At 45.0% G+C, this 19164-nt stretch overlaps 1 protein-coding gene and 1 long non-coding RNA gene across 14 annotated transcripts in view; one reads left to right on the top strand and one right to left on the bottom strand.

Moving 5' to 3' along the window:
* LOC146407101 (uncharacterized) overlaps window positions 1–19164 on the bottom strand; it is a 189821-nt gene that overhangs the window by 43373 nt on the left and 127284 nt on the right. For 2 of the 13 annotated variants that reach the window (XR_014824317.1, XR_014824311.1), the window contains exons 3-4: window positions 4132–4200; window positions 1918–2107 (exon numbers count right to left, since the gene is read on the bottom strand). The exons of 10 other annotated variants lie outside the window; for them this stretch is intronic. The gene's annotated coding sequence lies outside the window, so the exon portion shown is untranslated. Of the gene's footprint in view, window positions 1–1917; window positions 2108–4131; window positions 4201–17159; window positions 17277–19164 lie in introns of all 13 variants that reach the window. One more of the 13 variants, XR_014824325.1, reaches the window with a different exon arrangement.
* LOC110255882 (uncharacterized) lies at window positions 1800–13927 on the top strand. Its single transcript, XR_002336819.2, has 3 exons — window positions 1800–1939; window positions 3305–3412; window positions 11518–13927. It is a non-coding gene; the product is annotated as an uncharacterized LOC110255882 (long non-coding RNA).

The raw sequence follows: 19164 nt of genomic DNA, 5'->3' as shown, positions 1-19164 counted from the left end.
TGGGACCTGCCCTCCTGGCTCCTCCTGCCCCTCAGGCTAGCCTCCCCCCTCACCCAGGTGATGCATCCATCTCATGCAGCTCTCCCTGTCTCTGGTTCTCTCTCTTCTTTTCTCCCTTCATGACAATCACAAAGATACCAAAGGAGAGGGGAGCCCCAGCCTGCCTGACTTTGGCTACCTATGTACATCTGCTGCCTCCCTAGCAGCCCCAAAAGTCTGTGGAGAGACATTTTCTGAGCACCTTGCCCCTGGGTAGCAGATGGTCCTTCCAGATCAGAGTTACAGCTTCCTGCCTAAATCAGCATTGTCATCTCCACGAGCCCAGTTACTGGAGACTCACTGTTGGTGGCCACTGGCCACAGTGTGTATGTTGGGAAAGGTGCAGCCTCCTCTCTCTGCCCATCTTCTTTTCCTGCTGCACCTCTGATTTGGTGTAGAGGCCCTGATGAGGTTGAAGGTGACAGCAGCTGCCTTCTCCTGGCTTTCCCCCTGCTGATTCCTCCTCCAAAGACCTTGTTACCCCATTCTTCTGAACTCTTAGAAGGCAGAGCCCTATCTTGTCATTTCTGTCTTGTCATCTCTGCCTCCCTTAAGGAAGAAATGGGCATTAACTGGAAGCCAAGAAAGCAGGGAAAGGACTTTACCTATTGCAGCAAAAGCATGGGAGCAAGAGCCCTGGCCAGCTCCACCATGGGCTTCCTGTGTGAGCCTGAGCAAACCATCACCCTCTCTGGGCCTGGTTTCCCCTTGCCCCTTATAAAGTGTTGGAGATCCTTTCATCTAGCAAAGCTACTTCTGGGTGTTTGTCTGAGGAAGATACTCTTACATGTACACAAAGACACAATTTAGAATAGCAGCTTTGCTAGCAGCAGCGAACAATGTCAAAGTGTCAATGAACAGAAGAATTAATGAATAAATTATAGTACATACATAGACTGTGTCAGTAAAGGTCTAGACAAGAAATAAAATTTGCAACTGTTATTTTCCCTCACAACATTCTGTTATGAAAAATTTCAAACACACAGGAAAATTGAAAAAATTGTAACATGAATACCCACATACCTACTAAAATTAACATTTAGCCTCATTTGCTTTATCGTATATCTATCCATTTTATTTTTTGGATGCATTTCAGAAAAAAAGTGTAGACAGCAATATGCTTTACCCAGAAATACTTTAACACGTATATCATTAACTAGAGCTCCATATTTGTTTATAGTTTTTTTAAGGTAAGTTTTTATATAATCAAACAAATTTTAAGTCTACTATTTAACGTTTTGCCAAATTCATCCACCTGTATAATCCAAAAACCCTCATCAAAACAAAGAACATCACTTTCACACCACAAACTTCCCTCATTCCCTCATACCTTTCTCTGCCCCGCCTCTACCTGCAAACACTGTTCTGATTTTTTTCCCATCAGAACTTTGTCTATTCTAGAACATCATATAAACTGAGCTGTACTGTGTAAGGCCTCTGTAGGTCAGTCAGCCCAGAGTTTTCAAGAACCACCTGTTATTGCATATATTGGCAGTTTACTTCTTTTTGCTGAGTCATATTCTATTATATGGATATACCACCATTTGCTTATCCATTCTCCTGTTAAAGGACATTGGGATATTTCTAGTTCTGTCCGCTTGTGAATAAGGCTTCTATGAATTATCTTCAAACAGTTCTTTTTGAGATGTTTTCTTTTGTTTTAGGGAAATCTCTAAGACTGGATTTTCTGGTCCATAGGGTAGGTTAATGTTTAGATTTCTGGGAAAGACTCAGCCTCACCCACACTCAGACCCTACCACATCCTCTTCCATCCTCTGCCCCAGTGAGACGCCAGCCTGCAGGTGCCATCGCCCTCCCTTCAGGGTGAATTCTCGCTCAGGCCCTACCTCCCAATTCAGCCTTGTCATCTGGCCTTACCAGGACCTCTCCGGACCACCAGGTACACTTGGGTAACTGCAACAGTCATGAGGAAGGGCTGGGAGTCTCCATCCCTTTTGTTCTAGGAGACCCTGCTTCCTTGTAAATGTTCTGCTCTCTCCAGGCTCCCCACACCAACTGATAGGATCAAAACCAGGCAATAACGATGGCACTCAGTGAATTCCAGGCCCTAAGTGAGAACAAATGTTCCATGAGTGGATGTGACTGCTCATGGCTCCCAGTTTGCATTCTTCTCTGGTCCATTCTGAGTGGATAGGGCAGGGGCTGTGAGGCAGGGGTAGACTGCTGGATTCCCTGGGGCCTGGTCCCAAGGCCATAGGCCCAGATCCAATACCCTGGCCCATCCAGGCTTAACACCTCCCATCTCCCCAGGATGTCTGCAAGGGGTCACCAGTGTTCTCAGCCTTCCCCCAAGCATGTTAGAGCACAGAGGGGAGGAGTACAAACAGCAAACACAGATGTCTGACTCTCTCCTTCCGTAGGCACTTCTCGTTACTTCCATGGTAAGGAAATATCAAATACATTGTGAAATAGAGAGGAGCCTCTGCTGGCTCTGGCCACTTCCATGCATCTACTGGGCTCCTTCTCCCTTAGACAGCCTGAGCTTCACTCTCTGGGTGAGATACTTACTCTGAGTCTCAGGTCCCTTGTCTGCTAAGAGCCATACAAATAGCAGATGGTGGTGCTGTTAGTGCTGCCCTATGAGCTTGGGCAAGCCTGGTGAGCCCAGGTAAACAGAAAGCCCTCCTATGGCCTAGCACAGCCCCTCAACCTTGAATTCACTCCCCCCTCTCAGCCATTACCCACATAATCCTCACCACAACCTTGTGACAGAAGGTGGCTGCACAGGAATGACCAACCCCCTTCACAGAGGAGGAAATTGAGGCCAAAAGCAGGAAATCGACCTATCACAGCCCCAGGTGGAGAGCCTGCATTTCTTCTTTGTTCTTGTCTAGCTGTTTAACATATTAGTTCATTCTATATTTCCTGCTTCTCACCTCTGGAGCAGGAAATATAGAGCCTGGCGGCTAAAGCCCAGGTTCAGGAGCCAGATTGCCCAGGTTCTGATCCTGACTCTGCATCTAATAAGGCAAGATATCTAACTTCTTAATGCCTTTGTTTCTTCATCCTTAAATGAGTGTTCTAAGAGGACTGATACTGTGAATAATGCAGTATTATTATTATTATAATACACTGCGAGAATGAAATGCGTGAACATCGATAAAACAAGATGATACCTAGAGCATAACAGATGTTCCATAAACATTAGCTATTATGATGAGGTCTCCCTCATAGTCTAGGGGCAGGGCCTGTGTTCTTGTGTCCACTTCCTCTCTGTAATGCCCTCTCTTCTTGTGCCCCACAGCAGGTCCAAGGCTGCAAAGTGCACGACTGTTCTCTGAACGATTGAATGCCTGAATGCATGTAGGTCACTGGCAGCCTGGTGTTCCAGGGACAGGAGACTTGAGAGGAGGTGAGTCTAGTGACACACTGGAGCTACCTCTCCCTGCAGCCAAGTGCATGTGCACTGCTAAAACCCCTTCCTGCCTGCCCTGACTCCTTGCAGGGTGAGGTGTACACAGCACTCTGTGGAGCCGAGTTTTCCCACAGCCCACAGTGCCTCTGCTGCTGCCGGCCAGAACTCCTCCTCTTTGTTAAGACTCTGTTTCTGAAGTCAGCCCTTCTCAGCCAGGACACTCTTCAGCTAATGATGTCCATGGAGAGGGTACAGGCTGCAATGCACAGCCTTGCCTGAGGAGTTGTCCCCGGGGAGAGCAGTTTGCCAGGGGCACTGTGGCCTGGAGTAGAGCAAGGTTGACAAGTGCTAAGAGTCCTGAGAGTCAGAGCTGGAGGAGTCTTTACAGGTGTCTGCCAAGCCATCTCCTCCTGTGCGGCACAGGGAGACAGGCCCAGAGGCCAATGACTCTGGGAGTCAGGGCAGAGCCAGGCCTGGAATCTAGGGCTGTTGACCACCCACCCCCACTGCCACACACACAGTGGTTCTCACACTTTACCAGGCATCAGAACCACCAGGAAGGCTCATTCAATCAACAATTGATGGCCCCACCCCCAGGTCTGACTCAGTAGATGTGGAGAGAGGTCTGAGAGTTTGCATTTTAACAAGTTCCCAGTTGATGCTGTAGCTGCTGGTTGAGAACCACACTTTGAAAACCATTGTTTTAGGAAACTTGCCTTGTGCCTAGGAAGGAGGGACAGAGCCCAGGAATGTGGTGCTGAGAAGGCAAGGATTTTAGCTGCCATCTGAAAGGAAGGAAAAAGGACCCTGTCAAGAAAACTCGAAGATTCTATGATGTGCAGGCCTCAGGGGAAGACAGTGGTGGGGGAAGGGGTTGGTGGTCAGGTCCTGAGCAGGTTCAGACTAGGGCGAGGCAAGATGCCTAGGAAGTAAAATTTAAGGAGGTGCCCCTCTCAGGCTTCCTCAAGTGCAGGGTGGGCACCTGCAGTAACCTGAGAGGAGTGACTCTCTAAATGTGCTCTAGCACCCAGCTGGCTTCCCCTCAGTCCCAGCTCTGTCCCTGGGGGTTGACCATAACCAGCCCCCCTCCCCCATGAGTCCTGCAGATCAGAGTGCTGCCAGTGTCTTCACATGCAGCCACCTTCTGTGGGGCTCCGTGTCCATGGGAAATCCCTTGTGGTTTGAAGCACGGCATTTAAAGCACAGGCCAGGAAAAGGCACTGTGTATGGGTGTGTGTTTCTGTCTGCCTGTCTGTGTGCCTATGTGTGTTGGAAAGAGAGACAAAAATCAAGAAAGTGTAAAAAAAAAAATTCTGCAGGGGCATACAGCTCTGTGTAAACCTCTTGCTAATTAAAGTGTGTCTCCCAGACCAGCCACACCAGCATCACCTGAAGAGCTTTAAAGAATTCTGAAGTTGCAGTTTCCATTGTAGCTCATTGGAAAAGAACCTGACTAGGATCCAAGAGGACGCAGGTTCAATCCCTGGCTTTGCTCAGTGGGTTAAGGATCCAGCATTGCCTTGAGCTATGGTGTAGGTCACAGAGGCAGCTCAGAGCCTGAGTTGCTGTGGCTGTTTTATAGGCCAGCAGCTGCAGCTCTGATTCAACCCCCCAGCCCAAGCACTGCCATATGCCACAGGTGTAGCCCTAAAAAGCAAAAAAAAAAAAAGAATTCTTAAGCCCAGGTCACACTCTAGAATCTCATTTTGACAAGATCCCCAAGTGACATAAGCAAAGGAATATTGGGATCATCAGGAGAGTTTTTTTAAAATCCCGATGCCTGCCTTCCCCCCCGCCCCCAGAGACTCTGATAGAATTCTCCTGGGTTCTTCATGGGTGTGGGGTTTTGCAAACCTTCCCACATGGTTCCAGTGGGCTGCAAAGTCCAAGGGCTATTCGTGTAGAGACAGTTCAGAGGTCTTTGGAATCAGTGTCGGAGGCAACATGACACAGAACTCACATCATATTTTAGAATCTAGGGCACAATTTCTAATCCTGATTCTGCTGCTAACTAGCTCTGCAGCCTTGGTTCACTTTCTCTCTCATTTCCTCCAAATAAAATGGGAATATTAGCCTCCTCTCTGAACCAAAATATTTTGATTATTAGAGTTCTAAGGAGTCTTAGTTAACATTTAGGTCACATACTCTCTATTTTATCTTTGAGAAAGCTGAAGACCTTTAAGAAAGCTTAAGACCTCCAACCTCAGTTTCTCCACTTATAAAATTGGAGATCGGCTGGAGTTCCCATCGTGGCGCAGCAGAAACAAATCTAACTAGGTTCCATGAGGACACCAGTTCGATCCCTGGCCTCGCTCAGTGGGTTAAGGATCCGGCATTGCTGTGAGCTGAGGTGTAGGTCACAGATGCGGCTCGGATCTGGTGTTGCTGTGGCTGTGGTGTAGGCCGGTGGCTACATCTCAGATTCAGCCCCTAACCTGGGAACTTCCATATGCCAAGGGTGCAGCACTAAAAAAATAAAAAATTAAAAAATTGGGAGATTGGACCACCGAGGGCCTTTCTCCAAGGTACAGTTCAAGCTCCTGCCTTTGTACAACGCTTCCTCCATTCAGTGCTCCACCTCTTCAGCCAGGTATGGCTCAGGGCTTTCTTTCCTCTCTGCACCCCTAATTCCCATCTCCTTAAACTTTAGGTTTCAATTCAGTTTACTTCCTGCAAGGAATCTTTCCTGACCACCCCTCCCAAGCTCAGGTTAGGGGCCCTGTGGTCACCTGAACTTCCCTGCCCCTGCCACCCTTTATCATAGGACATTATGATTGTCTAAATATTTGTCTGATGCCCATCTAGATTGTGGTAGTCCTATAGGCACTCTCTTCTCCATCTCCACCTGAGATCCCTAGTAGGTGTTCACCAAACTTGTGCATCAAAGTCAACTGAGAGACAGTGGGAGGTTGTGATCAACTGATTTCACAACTAATTCTTACTCCAAGTTTGTGGCTTTTAGCAATTTGATTTAACTCAATGTTCAGAAGGTACCTGAAGCATGAAGATTTACTCAAATTAACCTCAATGATCTAACTGCTGGAGGAACATAGTTTTCTGGATGGCTAAAGATCTGCTGAGTTATAGGCCTGGCTAGATGATGACCACAGCTTTCACAGGTGAACCACAGTTTACAGAGCACTCTTGCTTATGCCGTCTCCTCACTGGGAGGATGGCAAGACAGGAATTATGGCCATCCCACTAGAATACAAACTGCTTGAGAGCAGGTATATTATCTGTTTTCTTTACCGAGGTTTCCTCGGCACATGGGAGGTGCTCAATAAATCTTTGTACAAGGAAGAAATATCTTATCTGATAAAGGACAGGGAGACTCTGGAGGGCTGGGTGGTTCACTCAAGTTCACAAAGCTGGCACCTCAGAACTGAGGGTCCCAGCCTCCTGGGCAAGGCCCCTTTCCAATGCCCTGGGTCTGCAATGCCCAACCCAGTGTAGAACTTATGCTCTAAAATGTGCCAACTTTGTACACCCCTCTGCTCACACTTACCACATCTTTTCAAGGGCTTGGGAGATGGTGCCCAAAACCATACTTTGCACAAGTCCTAGGAGCATGTTTCCCATGGCCCAGCCTCTTCTCTGCCTTTGGTCTCTATGGGTTGGCCAATTGGAAGGTCTGATCTAGTGTGCATAGTAAGAGTTCACTTTCTTTTATCTCTGGACAGACTCTTAACTACCCATCCCACTGTAGGCCCCAAGCAAAACTGCCTCCCACTCCAGCCCCCAGCCTAGCATCCAACAGGGGTACTAAGGGCTCAAAGATAAGAGCATGGAAAGGCAAACCTGACAGTTTTCTTTCTTTCATTTTTTTCTTCCTTCCTTTCTTTCTTTCTGGCTGCACCTGTGGCATATGGAAGTTCCTGGGCTACGAATCGAATTAGAGCTGCAGGCCTATGCCACAGCAACACTGGATCTGACTGCATCTGAGACCTATACCACAGCTTGTGGCAATGCTGGATCCTTAACCCACTGAATGAAGCCAAGGATCATACTTACATCCTCACGGAGACTACGTCAGGTTCTTAACCCACTGAGCCACAATGGGAACTCGTAAACCAGACATTTCAAATTTGTTTCTAAGTTGGGTAGAACATATGGTGGCTTCAATGTGGCAATGGCTGGAGTAGCTCAGTCAGGTGAGAACCATGCCCCTATTACCCCCAGGAGCAAACAAAATCACAACACCTGCACAGAGAAATCAACAACAGCTTCTGATTACATTTTCCATGCCCCTATTATCCCCCAGGGATAATATTACAGGATAGCTAAGTGCCCATAAATAGAGAAGGATCTGGATTTTAGTCTTAACTCCACCACTGATCTTCCATGTGACTTTGAGTCAGCTGATATAATCCAGAACATTAGGGAAGATCTGCCTTAAAGGAATGGAAATGTATGGCAGCAGTAACTATCACTCATTAGTATTCACCAGTTTCCAAAGCACTTTCACACACATCATTTCATTTAGTCGTCAGAGCTGGTCTGTATGCCCATTTTACAGATGAACAAGTAGACAGATGGGTTAAAGACTTATCTTTGGTCAATTACACAGGCATTATGAGGCAGGGCAGAGATTTGAATCCATGTTTTTAAAATAAAACCCTCATTTTTCTCCCTTATTTCCAGCTCATTGACTTCAACAAGTATTTTTCTGATCACACGCTGCACACAAATCCCAATAGACAAGCCAACAAATGAAGATGCCATGTTCTCTGCCCTCTAGAAGCCCAGAATTCAGTGGCAGTGTCATACACTTCACAGGCTTCATGATGTGATGGCATTTAATCCAACCTGGAAGAAGGAGTAGGATTAGCAGGAAAGAGAGAGGGTGGAGGAGTCAGGGACATGTTACACCAAATGCTGAGAGGGTGCAGAATCTCCCAAGTATCCAGAAAAAGATACAGAGAAGAATTTCCAGAGGTTGAACCAAAGCAGGAAGGGCCAGACCAGCAGACTAAAGAGTTGGAGTTTCTTCCTATATGTGGCTGAGAAACTTCAAGACTTTAAACTTGAAGCTGACTAAAGTCATTAGCTCGGGTCTACTTTAAAAACTGATTTAAAAAATCATTATCTTGCTATAAATGTCCCATGTAAAAAATGGAGATGAGGAGTTCCCGTTGTGGCTCAGCCAGTTAAGAATCCAACTAGTATCCATGAGGATGGAGGTTTGATCCCTGACCTTGCTCAGTGGATCAAACTAAGGACCCTGCATTGCCGTGAGCTGTGGCATAGGTCGTGGCTTGAATCTGACATTGCTGTGGCTGTGGCACAGGCCAGCAGCTGCAGCTCTGATTTGACCCCTAGCATGAGATCTGCCACAAGCCGAAAGTACAGCCATTTAAAAAAAAAGAGAGACAAGCGAAGAAAATAAAATCATCTTTAATCACATTTTCTGCAGATAACCATTGTTTCCTAAGAATATATGTGCATTTTTATTAACGTTCCTTTTTACTTTTTCCCATTTATTATTTTGTGAACAGCTTCCATGTTATTCAGTATTTTTCTATTCTTCTTCAACCATGGTTCCAATTTTTGGAGGTGTCACGGACCCCAGAGAATATCTGACAAAAGCACAGAAAACACACATCTCTACATATACACCAGTTGTGTCGCCAGACAGAAATGCAGGCTCAGGGTTGCCAGTTTTTTTAATGTTTCCAAAGAATTGGAAATCTGTTTCTTATGTGCAATCTCCTGGTTTTTACAGGTTGGTCACTAACTCAGAATACTGAAAATAAAAACAAACCAAAAAAACTTTGGGGGTCACACAAACTCATCAGAGGCCTCAGTCTGATCCAGGGCTGCCAGTTTATAACCTCTGTGCAAGGCCAACATCACAGGTATTTAGGGCTTATGGTCAGACCAACTCATCTCTCCAACATCGTCTCCCACAACTTGTCTTCTTATACAGCCAAACCCCCTCTCTTAAACTCCCACTTCCACACCTCTGCTCCTGTGACTTCCACGCCTGAAGCTGCATCAAATCCCAGCCCTGCCGTCAGCATGGTCCAAATCCCACCGGAGTCTGCAGGGTGTTAAGGGTCTGCCTCTTGGATACCTGCCATGCTCTCTCTGTTCCTAGCCATCTGTGGCCCATCTCCAGTCCCCTGCTGCACTGGGAACTCCTAGGGACAGCACCCTTGGATTCATCTCTGTGCCCCCTCAATGCAGGGCCCCCAAAGAGCCAGTCCGGAGCAAGTGGAGTGCTCAGGAAACAATAGCACGGGTAACAGACCTGGCAGCATTCATCCTAGCGCAAGTAAATTCCTCACTTGGAACAGAAGGATGGATAATTACAGCCTGGCTTTAGCAATCTGCTATGCATTCACCCCTCAGGGTGTGTGAATTGCTGTGAAATTCTTATCAAGAGGAAAGCAGAAAGTGACTCTTAAAGGGAGAGTTAAAGGAAGGAAGAGAAAGGAAGAAAAGCCTTTGTAAGCTCTTGAGCTGTTCCTGTGTTGACCTTTGAGCCATGAAGAAAAGGAGAGAGAAACAGGCTAGTGCCATCAGGAGGCTTACAGGTGGGACTCCCAGATCACATCAGGGCAGGTGCCTTCCGCTCTCTGAACAATAAGGGGCAGAACCAGAACAGGTCCTAGGGTTTTTCCTTTCTAAGATAAGAAGATGCCATGTGGCAGTCAAGGAGATTTACGGTGTCCCTGGTTAACACGATCTGGGGGCCACAGGGTTCTTCTGGTTCTCTCCTTTCTTTCTCAAAGCTAGGAGCTGCCTCCTGTAGCCCATTAGCTCAGCTGCCTTTGTTCCTCCTGGGGGTGATCATTTGGTGAAATCCTTTAGGCCCCAAAATGCTTCTGGGCCAGTGGAGATCTAGCTGCTGGGCAGACCCTGAGTTGACTCCTGGAGCAGCAAAAAGCAGGGCTGAGATAGTACCTGCAGGACCTTGAATTGGCATTAAAACTCTTTGAGCCTCAGTATCTCCATCAGCAAAATGTGAACGATAAATGCAATTCTGGGTAGTTGAGATTATGACATTTAAAAATCCAGTACCGAGCCTGGCACATGGCAGCTAGCTAACAAATTTTATGTCTCTGTCTCATGAGCCTCAATTTGATATGAACAGGTTGACCTTTCAACAGAGCCCAGGCAGTTCTACAGACTCCAGGATCCTGGTTTTATCTTCAAAAGAAAGACCCCAGCCCCACACTGATACAGCCTTAGGGAAAAATCATCTCAGCAAGACAAGCAGGCATAGGCTGGTGAATACAGGAAGGAGAATTTAAGAGAATTTGGATTGGGTGATGAGGGACCTGAAATCCCTCACTAAATGTCCAAGATTTTGGGTCCCAATGGACTCTGGCCATTTCTGGGATCATCCCTGAGCAGGCAAGACCTGGGTTCCAGGGGTCAAGGACCCATAAGCAGAGCTCTAGATTCTAAGCAGGGCCCAGCTGGCACTTTCCAATGGCAAGGACTGGTGGCCCCGTGAGAAGAAGCATTGAGCAGAGTGAAGCTACAAATGGGAAAGGTGCAGCCCAGAGCCAGGAGGAAAAGCATTCAGAGGCAGTGCCAGAGTCCGAGTTCCCTCAGTCCTTTCTGGGCCTCTCAAGAAAGGAAACCATGAGGCAGAACAGGGTAACAGCCTTGGGCACATAACCCAACAGCTGGAAAAAAAAAAAAGAAACTATCACAAACATCACCCCCATTAGGGTGATGCCCCGTCTCCAAATGAGCCCTCAGTTTAACATCACTGGCATCACTCTTAAAAGTTAATTACTAGGAGTTCCCCTCGTGGCGCAGTGGTTAATGAATCCGGCTAGGAACCATGAGGTTGCGGGTTCGTTCCCTGCCCTTGCTCAGTGGGTTAACGATCCGGCGTTGCCGTGAGCTGTGGTGTGGGTTGCAGACGTGGCTCGGATCCAGCGTTGTTGTGGCTCTGGCATAGGCTGGTGGCTGCAGCTCCGATTGGACCCCTAGCCTGGGAACTTCCATATGCCGCGAGAGCGGCCCAAGAGAATGGCAAAAAGACAAAAAAAAAAAAAAAAAAAAAGTTAATTACTAAATTCCTGCCTACTTTTTTTTTAAAATATGAGTTTATATGCTTATATGCCGAACATTTTTCCTCTCAGGGTCTTCCTTCTCATTCTCCCATTGCACTGCCTGCTCTGCAGCTGTACCCTCAGATCCTAACACAACACCTGGGACATGGTAAAGTGTTGATGAATGTTAACAGGTAAGCAGGTTCCTTCACTTATGAGCATGATACCTGGCCAGGCCATGTGTGGCAGAGCAAAGAAGCATCTGAGTGACTCCTTTGCCCCAGATCACCCTCAGCCCCAGAGCCTGGCTCTCATGACCAGGAATCCTCCAGGGCAAACTCCCTCCATTATTCAGCTCTACTCCTCCTGGCCCAGGATCCAGCTCAGAGCAGGGGCTGAGAAACCATGGAGTTAAGTGAGCAAAGACACTGTTTTGACTCTGATGAAAAGTCAAAAGCAGAGCAGCCAATAAGCTAGAACAGCTATCTGGCTCTCTTTGTCTCTCCCCTACCTGGATTTATCCTCACTTCTGGGTCCTTCCCCTCCTTCCTTCCTCTTCCCTCTCCCCTAATGTTTACCTCTGGTTCATAAACTTGCTCACATGTTTCCCCTCCAACCATGGATTAGCTTAGAAACAAAAATTAGCTCTTAGTCATGTACGCAATGTATGAACAGGATGACTACTGGCAATAATCAGCATAAAATAAAATTGACAAGGGCTAAAACACCCCATGGTAGACATTTTCATCGACTAAAAATTGACCAAAGCATCAAAGCTTTTCTATGCTGATTTGCCAAATATGACCCAAGAAACAGCCTTGGTCAAAATAGTGGTCAAGGAAAGCAAGGCTACAATGGCAGATGCTATCAGGAGCCAATTAAACAACAGAACAAAACTCGATTCAGAAACCAAGTCTTCATGGTGAAAACAATGACTTTGACTGAAATAATTTTCAATAAGATTTGAGAAAAGATAAACGAAATTAAAGAGGGAAATGGACCAAAGAAGTCCATTAACTTTAAGGTGCTAGCTTTGAAAAATATTTTTTCTATAAAAATTAATTAGTATTGATGTGATTCTTATTAAAATACTAGTAACAGCACAATACAATGCCCAGACCTGGGGTGCAGTGGGGGAGACATGGATGAGGGGGCTTGGTTAACCCACATGCTGTCTCTTACGGCTCGCTCTGAACCACTCCCACCCCTGCTGCCTGTGACAAGCTGGCCCAGTTCCTCCTGATTTGTAATCATCACTGTCTTACCAGTGGTTTTTGTACTTCCAAAGCAGTTAAGTTTTTACACTAATCGCTGCTTCCTTAATCAATTAATGAGACTTAAAAGGTCATTTATCATTGGAAATTACAACCGGAATCACCAGAGCACTACACTGGCCCACAGATGCTAAGGAACTGCATCCTATATTGATAATTGTACCCTGGTTTTAATGAGATTCTTATTAACATATACATTATTAATTAGACCGTTAATGCAGATGTCATTTTGAGTCACACCAGGATTCCCGATGGCTCACATGGTTATTAAACCTTACTAATTTGCACAAGGAATTAATATTATATTAAAGGTTCTCTCCACCGTGTATACTAAATTAAACGCTTACTTTTGGCATCTCACCCACTGCATCCACTCACACTTGTTAAAGAGAGGGATAAAAGAAAAGCATTTTCATCCTAAGACTTGAGAGCTAGCTTCCTACTTTGCAAGTACCTTGGGTGTCCGCAGGAAGAGAAGGAAGGGAAGGCAGAAGGGAACCTACTGTTCTTTAATTAGCAAGGTTTCCCAGTGCATCTAAAATAGAATATTTAAATTTTTTATTATAAAGTATCATTTATTCATTGTAAATAATTTAGGAAATACATATAAGCAAAAAGAAAATTTTCATCACCTAGTCTCTCAGCACTCGGTAATTACCTCTCTGAACTTTCTCATGTGCCATTTTAGCCTATTTTTTAATGCACAAATAGACACCCTTTAATGCAAATACAAGAATATTGTGTAAGTTGTTTTATAACCTGCCTTTTTAAAGTTAATATTTCATGAACACTTTTCTGTATCATTAAATGTTCTAGAGCTTCATGAATTGTCATGTTATACAATCTCTTTTATTTTTAAACTGGCTGTGGGCTGGTCAGCTTAATAGGTCAACTTGGTTAAGCTATGGTACCCAGTTATTTAGTCAAACATTAATCTAGTATTGCCATGAAGGTATTTTGCAGCTGTGATTAAAATCCCTAATTAGTTAACTGTAAGAGAGATTATCCTAAACAATCTGGGTGGGCCTGATCCAATCAGCTGGAAACCTGAAGAGCACAGCTGAGGCTTCACTGAGGAAGATGAGCAGACAGAAGCTTCAGTTCATGCCCAAGAGATCCAGCCTAACCTTCCTGGTGGCCTGCCCTAGAGACTCCCGTTACCAGTGTCGTCCCCCCACCCCCGTTATGTAAGCCAATTCCTTGCAATAAATCTCTTGATACATCTACTGGTTCTGTTTCTCTGGTTGAACCCTGACTAAAGCAAACTGTGTATATTTTATTATATGACTATGTTATAATTTACTTAACTAATCCCCAAATCTTAGATATTGTGCTGGATTGTCTTGTCACTCCTGTTACAAGCTGGAACTACATTTCCCAGTATGCTGTTTCCTGAATGGTTCCAGGATGGAGACCGCCAATGAAAGCAACCTATGCAAAATTTTTACGTGAGATGCTAAGGGAAGCCGGTATTATTGGGAAGACATGGCAGTCAGACATGAAGGCAGTTCACCAGGAATGGAAGTTTCAATAGATGCAGTAATTTCCCCATGAGCTTCCATCCCACAGAACCACTTTGGTGGCCATATATATGCAGCTTCTCAGACTTTCCCACCTGTGCCACCTGCATCACCTATAATTCAGGAAGAAGTGGTCAGCAACTGCTTCTCAAACCCTTCAGCTTTCTGGAATGTCACTCCTGTGGCTATTCTCAGATTTGCATAAGCCCTAACTCCAATGTTAGACTGCTTATTCTTGTAATACTTGTAATGGCTCTGTTTTCTTGACTAAAATCACTTGTAGTTCAAGGAACAGAGCCTTAAGGATGAGAGTGTGAAATTTTCTCACGAATATTCCAATTAAGGGCATTAAGGACCCCATTGCTACATCATGGTAATCCATGGCATAAGGTAACAAAAATTTTGCTTCAATTATCACCTGTAAACATCTGAAGTTGGTATCTATAGAAAAAGAGCTCAATTAGCTCTGCAATACATCATTACAGTGGAAATAAAGATTATAAGGACCATAAGGTTGGCTACTTCTAATCGTGCTAAAGAATTTGAAAAAAGAAATGGTGACTCCAGGCTTTCAGTTTGCAATTCAAGGCCTAAGTCAAAACATAAAGCTTTGGGGACTGCTTGGAAATAATCCTTGAGTTCAAATTTTCAGAATTTGCTGATCTGACCTTGCTCCCCATCACTCTGCAACAGTAGATCTGAAAGGCAGTGGAATGGCCTTTTGAAGACTTATTTATGGCATCAGCTGGGTGACAAGATGTTGCAGAATGGGCTATATGCTCTAACTTAATAACCTATGTATGATACTACTTCTCCCAGAGCCAAGGTTCAGAAGTCCTGGGATCAGTAGGGGAGGAAATCAAAGTGGCTCACATCACTATTACCCTTAATGCTGCATCAACAACATCTCTGTTCTTATCCCCATGACTCTGGCTCTCTGGCTTAGAAATCATGGTTCCCAAAGGAAGACTACTTCCTTCAAAGGGTGCAGCAATGGTCTATTCTGTACTCTCTGGATTAGTTATGATCTCTGGATTAGTTATGATTACCAAGGGGAAATTAAGTTGCTACTTCACAACGGGGCCCACTGTAGATTAAATGTTTGTGTCCCCCCAAAATTCATATGTTGAAATTCATTACCTAAGGTGCTGGTGTCTGGAGGTGGGATTTTTGGAAGGCAATTAGGTCATGGGGGTGGAGCCCTCATGTATGAGATTAGTGCTCTTATAAAAGAGACCTCAAAGAGCTCCCTGGCCCCTTCTACCATGTGAGGTTATGATGAAAAGACAGCCATGAATGAGGAAGCAAGTCCTTACCAGACACTGGGAGAAACAGATGTTTGTTGTTTACACACAACAGTCTTGGGTATTTTGTTATAACAGCCCAAACAGACCAGGACAGGGATAAAGAGGAGTCTTTCTGGGACCCAGGGGATTTTCTGGATGTTTCATAATACTTTCATGTCCTGTGGTTAAAAAGTGCATGGAAAACATCAGCATAGTCTAATGACATAGATGCCTCAGGAATGAAAGTTTGAGTTATTCCACCAGACAAGGAACTGTAACTAGGCAAAATGCTTGCTGAGAGCAAAAAAGATTAAGGCATGGGTAATGAAAGAAGTCAAATTCCAGCTACAACCACATGTTGCCAAAACCAGTTGCCAAAATGGGCACTATTTGCTTTCTGGTTTCTTTGCTTTGATATGAATACATTTATTTATATGTGTTAACCACTTCTTTTTCTGTTTTCTGTCTCTCATTCTCTTCTAGCTAATGTCAAGTACATTAATAGTGCATAATCCTGTATCTCCATATTAAGTTACAGGGTATAAGGGGCAGGGTGGGGTGTGGGGGGGTGGGTAGAGGATGACCCACTTAGATGAGAAAACATCATCCAGAGACAAAGTTTCCTATGAGCCTTGATGTTTCCTCTTTTGGTAGGAGGAAGGGCAGGGAGCTTGTCCTCAGTTGTACCAAGGAGAGATGCATCGTTTCAGGTGGGGGTGTTCTGTCATTATTGTTTTTGTTCAGAAGTCAGTGTCAGTGAAAGATGTGTGTGGATGCCAGTTGACAATGGGCTCTACTGGATCTTCTAGTGACCACTGCTCCTGTTAGCAGACTGGGTACCACATTTCCCCCAGTCCTCTTCCCTGTAGGGTGTGTAGGATTAGAATTTGTCAAAGAGAGGAACCCTTGGAAGGCAGAAGTGAAGCAGAAGCTATTTTTCTCAGAGTATCACAGCAGCAGCTATGGTCACAGTCAGAAGCGGCAGCTTCTCAGAGGGCTCCGTGAACTCTCACACCATGGCCCCCCTTAGATGGCCACACATGTGGGGGCTCCTCAGACCTACACCCTCCTCCACCTACCATCCCTTCAGTGGAAACTGGTTAGTCACTGAGTCTTCTGACTCCCCTTCCAGACCTTCACTGCCCAGCTCCAACATCCAAAAACTGTCACCCTCAGACACTGACCTGGCCACCTCATCTTACAGGCCTCTGAGATGTGATTTTCCTAAATCCTTCTGATTGGGGAAATAGTATACCCCTGGGTTTGTGTGTGTGTTTTAAAGAAAAGTAAAGAAAACATGAGCTTATAGAAAGAAGTATTAGGAGTTCCCGTGGTGGCTCAGTGGTTAACGGATCCGACTAGGAACCAGGAGGTGGCGGGTTCGATCCCTGCCCTTGCTCAGTGGGTTAACGATCTGGCGTTGCCATGAGCTGTGGTGTAGGTCGCAGACGTGGCTCGGATCCCACGTTGCTGTGGCTCTGGCATAGACCGGTGGCTACAGCTCCAATTAGACCCCTAGCCTGGGAACCTCCATATGCCACAGGAGTGGCACAAGAAATGGCAAAAAGACAAATAAATAAATAATTAAATAAATAAAAAGAAAGAAAGAAAGAAGTATTAGAAACAATTAACTGTGCAAATGGAGACTTTACCTTCTAAAGCAGTGGTTTTCAAGTGGGGATATCTTGGCTCCCAGGAACAATGACATTGTCTGGAGGCATCTTTGGCTGTCACAGAAGGTGGAGGTGCAAGTGGGTTGCTCTTGACATCTAATGGGTAGAGGCCAAGAATGCCACTATACTTCTTGCAAAGCATAGGACAGGCATCTCCAATGAAGGTTTATCTGGCCCCTAATATCAGTCACCTCTATGTTGAGAAGCCCTGCTCTGGTACAAGCTTTGCCTTTAGGCTAGACCCTGCAAGTCCAAGTGTTTTCTAGTAGGTACATCTTTAACGAGGCCCAGGAGGCAGGAAAGAAATTTCAGTGTTCCAAAAGTTAAGCATATAGGTGCCCCTGCTTTAAAAGGGTCCCTTTATTATTGTAAGGACCTTTTTTTTTTTTTTTTAAAGCTGCCACCCTTCTATTATTTCTTTTCTTTTCTTTTTAAATGGCTGAACCTGCAACTAATGGAAGTTCCTGGGCCAGGAATTGAACCTGTACCTCTGCAGTGACCCAAGCCTCTGCAATCATATTCTTAACCCACTGCGCCATAGCAAGAACTCATGTAAGGACCTTTAAAACAGCACATCCTCCTAGTTGAGGTTTCAGAAACATTCAGATTTTTTTTTAAAAAAAGTCAGTCTGACTACAGTTTTCTAAGCCTCACCCACTGGGTGAAGTAGTATCCCTCTCTACCAACTAGGACACACAGCACTGTTGCTCAGAGGCCCCACTGCTAGTCCATATGGCAGCTTAATGCAAATTGGAACAAGCCGTCCATCTCCCAAGTGCAATTTTAAATAGATACACTATTTACTTCTTAAAAATAGTTATAACAAAGTCATTTTTTGCAAACTAAAAAAATCAATTGCAGGATATAAAAGTATATTTGGAATTCATTGAGTTGTACACTTAAGATATGTGTACCATGTGTTCACTAAACCAAAATTAAAAGTTCTAAGTAAAATAGAAAATTTGGGCTTTTATTCACAATTAGAGCTGGACTATAATTACTTGTTTTTAAGTTGTTACACATTGTATCAGACGTCTCTCATGCCCTACCTCACATCCTCTTAGCTACTTTTTTACTCTACCTGTAAACCAGCCAATTTCAAGGGTCACCTAAGCACATGTTCAAGGGTCACCTAAGCACATGTCACCTCAGCTGCTCCCATATCTCCTGCTTTCTGCTCTGGGACTTTTCTGCTATGGTCACAGAGGACAATCTGACAAATTTGAACTGCACGGGGGTTAATTCCTCAGAGAGCAACAACCTTTGACCCATGGGGGATGGACAGCAGAAGAGAAATGCTCCCTTCCTCTGTCCCATGTGGTACATTCCTCATGGCTCCTCAGGGCCCCAGCCAGACGGAGCCCAGGTGCTCACAGCAGATGCCGGCTACCTAACAAGGACTTTCCTTCCTGTTTCACTCTTCCCAGTTCCCTGGTGCCAGCTTCTCCAGATGGATCACCTTCAAGTCTCAGCCTTTGCCTTTTAGGGGAACCTAGACTAAGACATACACCTTGCTTTCATGGAAACAAAATGTTTACGATGATTTTAAAGCTTCCTTGCCCCCATCTCTTGCTTTCTCTTGAAATGATCAATAGATTTGACTGATTATAAATCTCAAGTAATTTAAAATCCATATTTATTTGACCAATTGGTTTTTATACAGTCCAACTGGGGCCGAGATAAGCCCCCATCTCCCTTTTCTTATGTGGTATCTCTCCTTTGCTATGCTTCGTCTCTGGGATTCAATCTCTTTTTGACAAACCCAATGGGCACACTCTAGTCCTGTTCTGGATAAAATACATTTCAATTTTAAGGAGCTGTGTTCTTCACTGGCAACCAATGTTGTCAAAGTTAAATATATTCTGAGAGCTACAAAAGTACTCAGAAATGTGTCCAGTAAATCACTGATGCAAATGTATTGCTAAACATCAAAAGGAGATTTTAGGAAACAGTTTAAGGTTTCAGTTCCTCACAGATCAATGAC

This window comes from Sus scrofa, chromosome 1, assembly GCF_054392235.1.
Source record: "Sus scrofa isolate SSC_HxYL_T2T_F1_AM1 chromosome 1, Sscrofa_HxYL_maternal_Yorkshire_Landrace_v2.0, whole genome shotgun sequence".
NCBI classification, from domain to species: Eukaryota; Metazoa; Chordata; class Mammalia; order Artiodactyla; family Suidae; genus Sus; species Sus scrofa.
The sequence above is the reverse complement of the archived record's forward strand: the minus strand, read 5'-3'. Positions and strand labels throughout refer to the sequence as shown.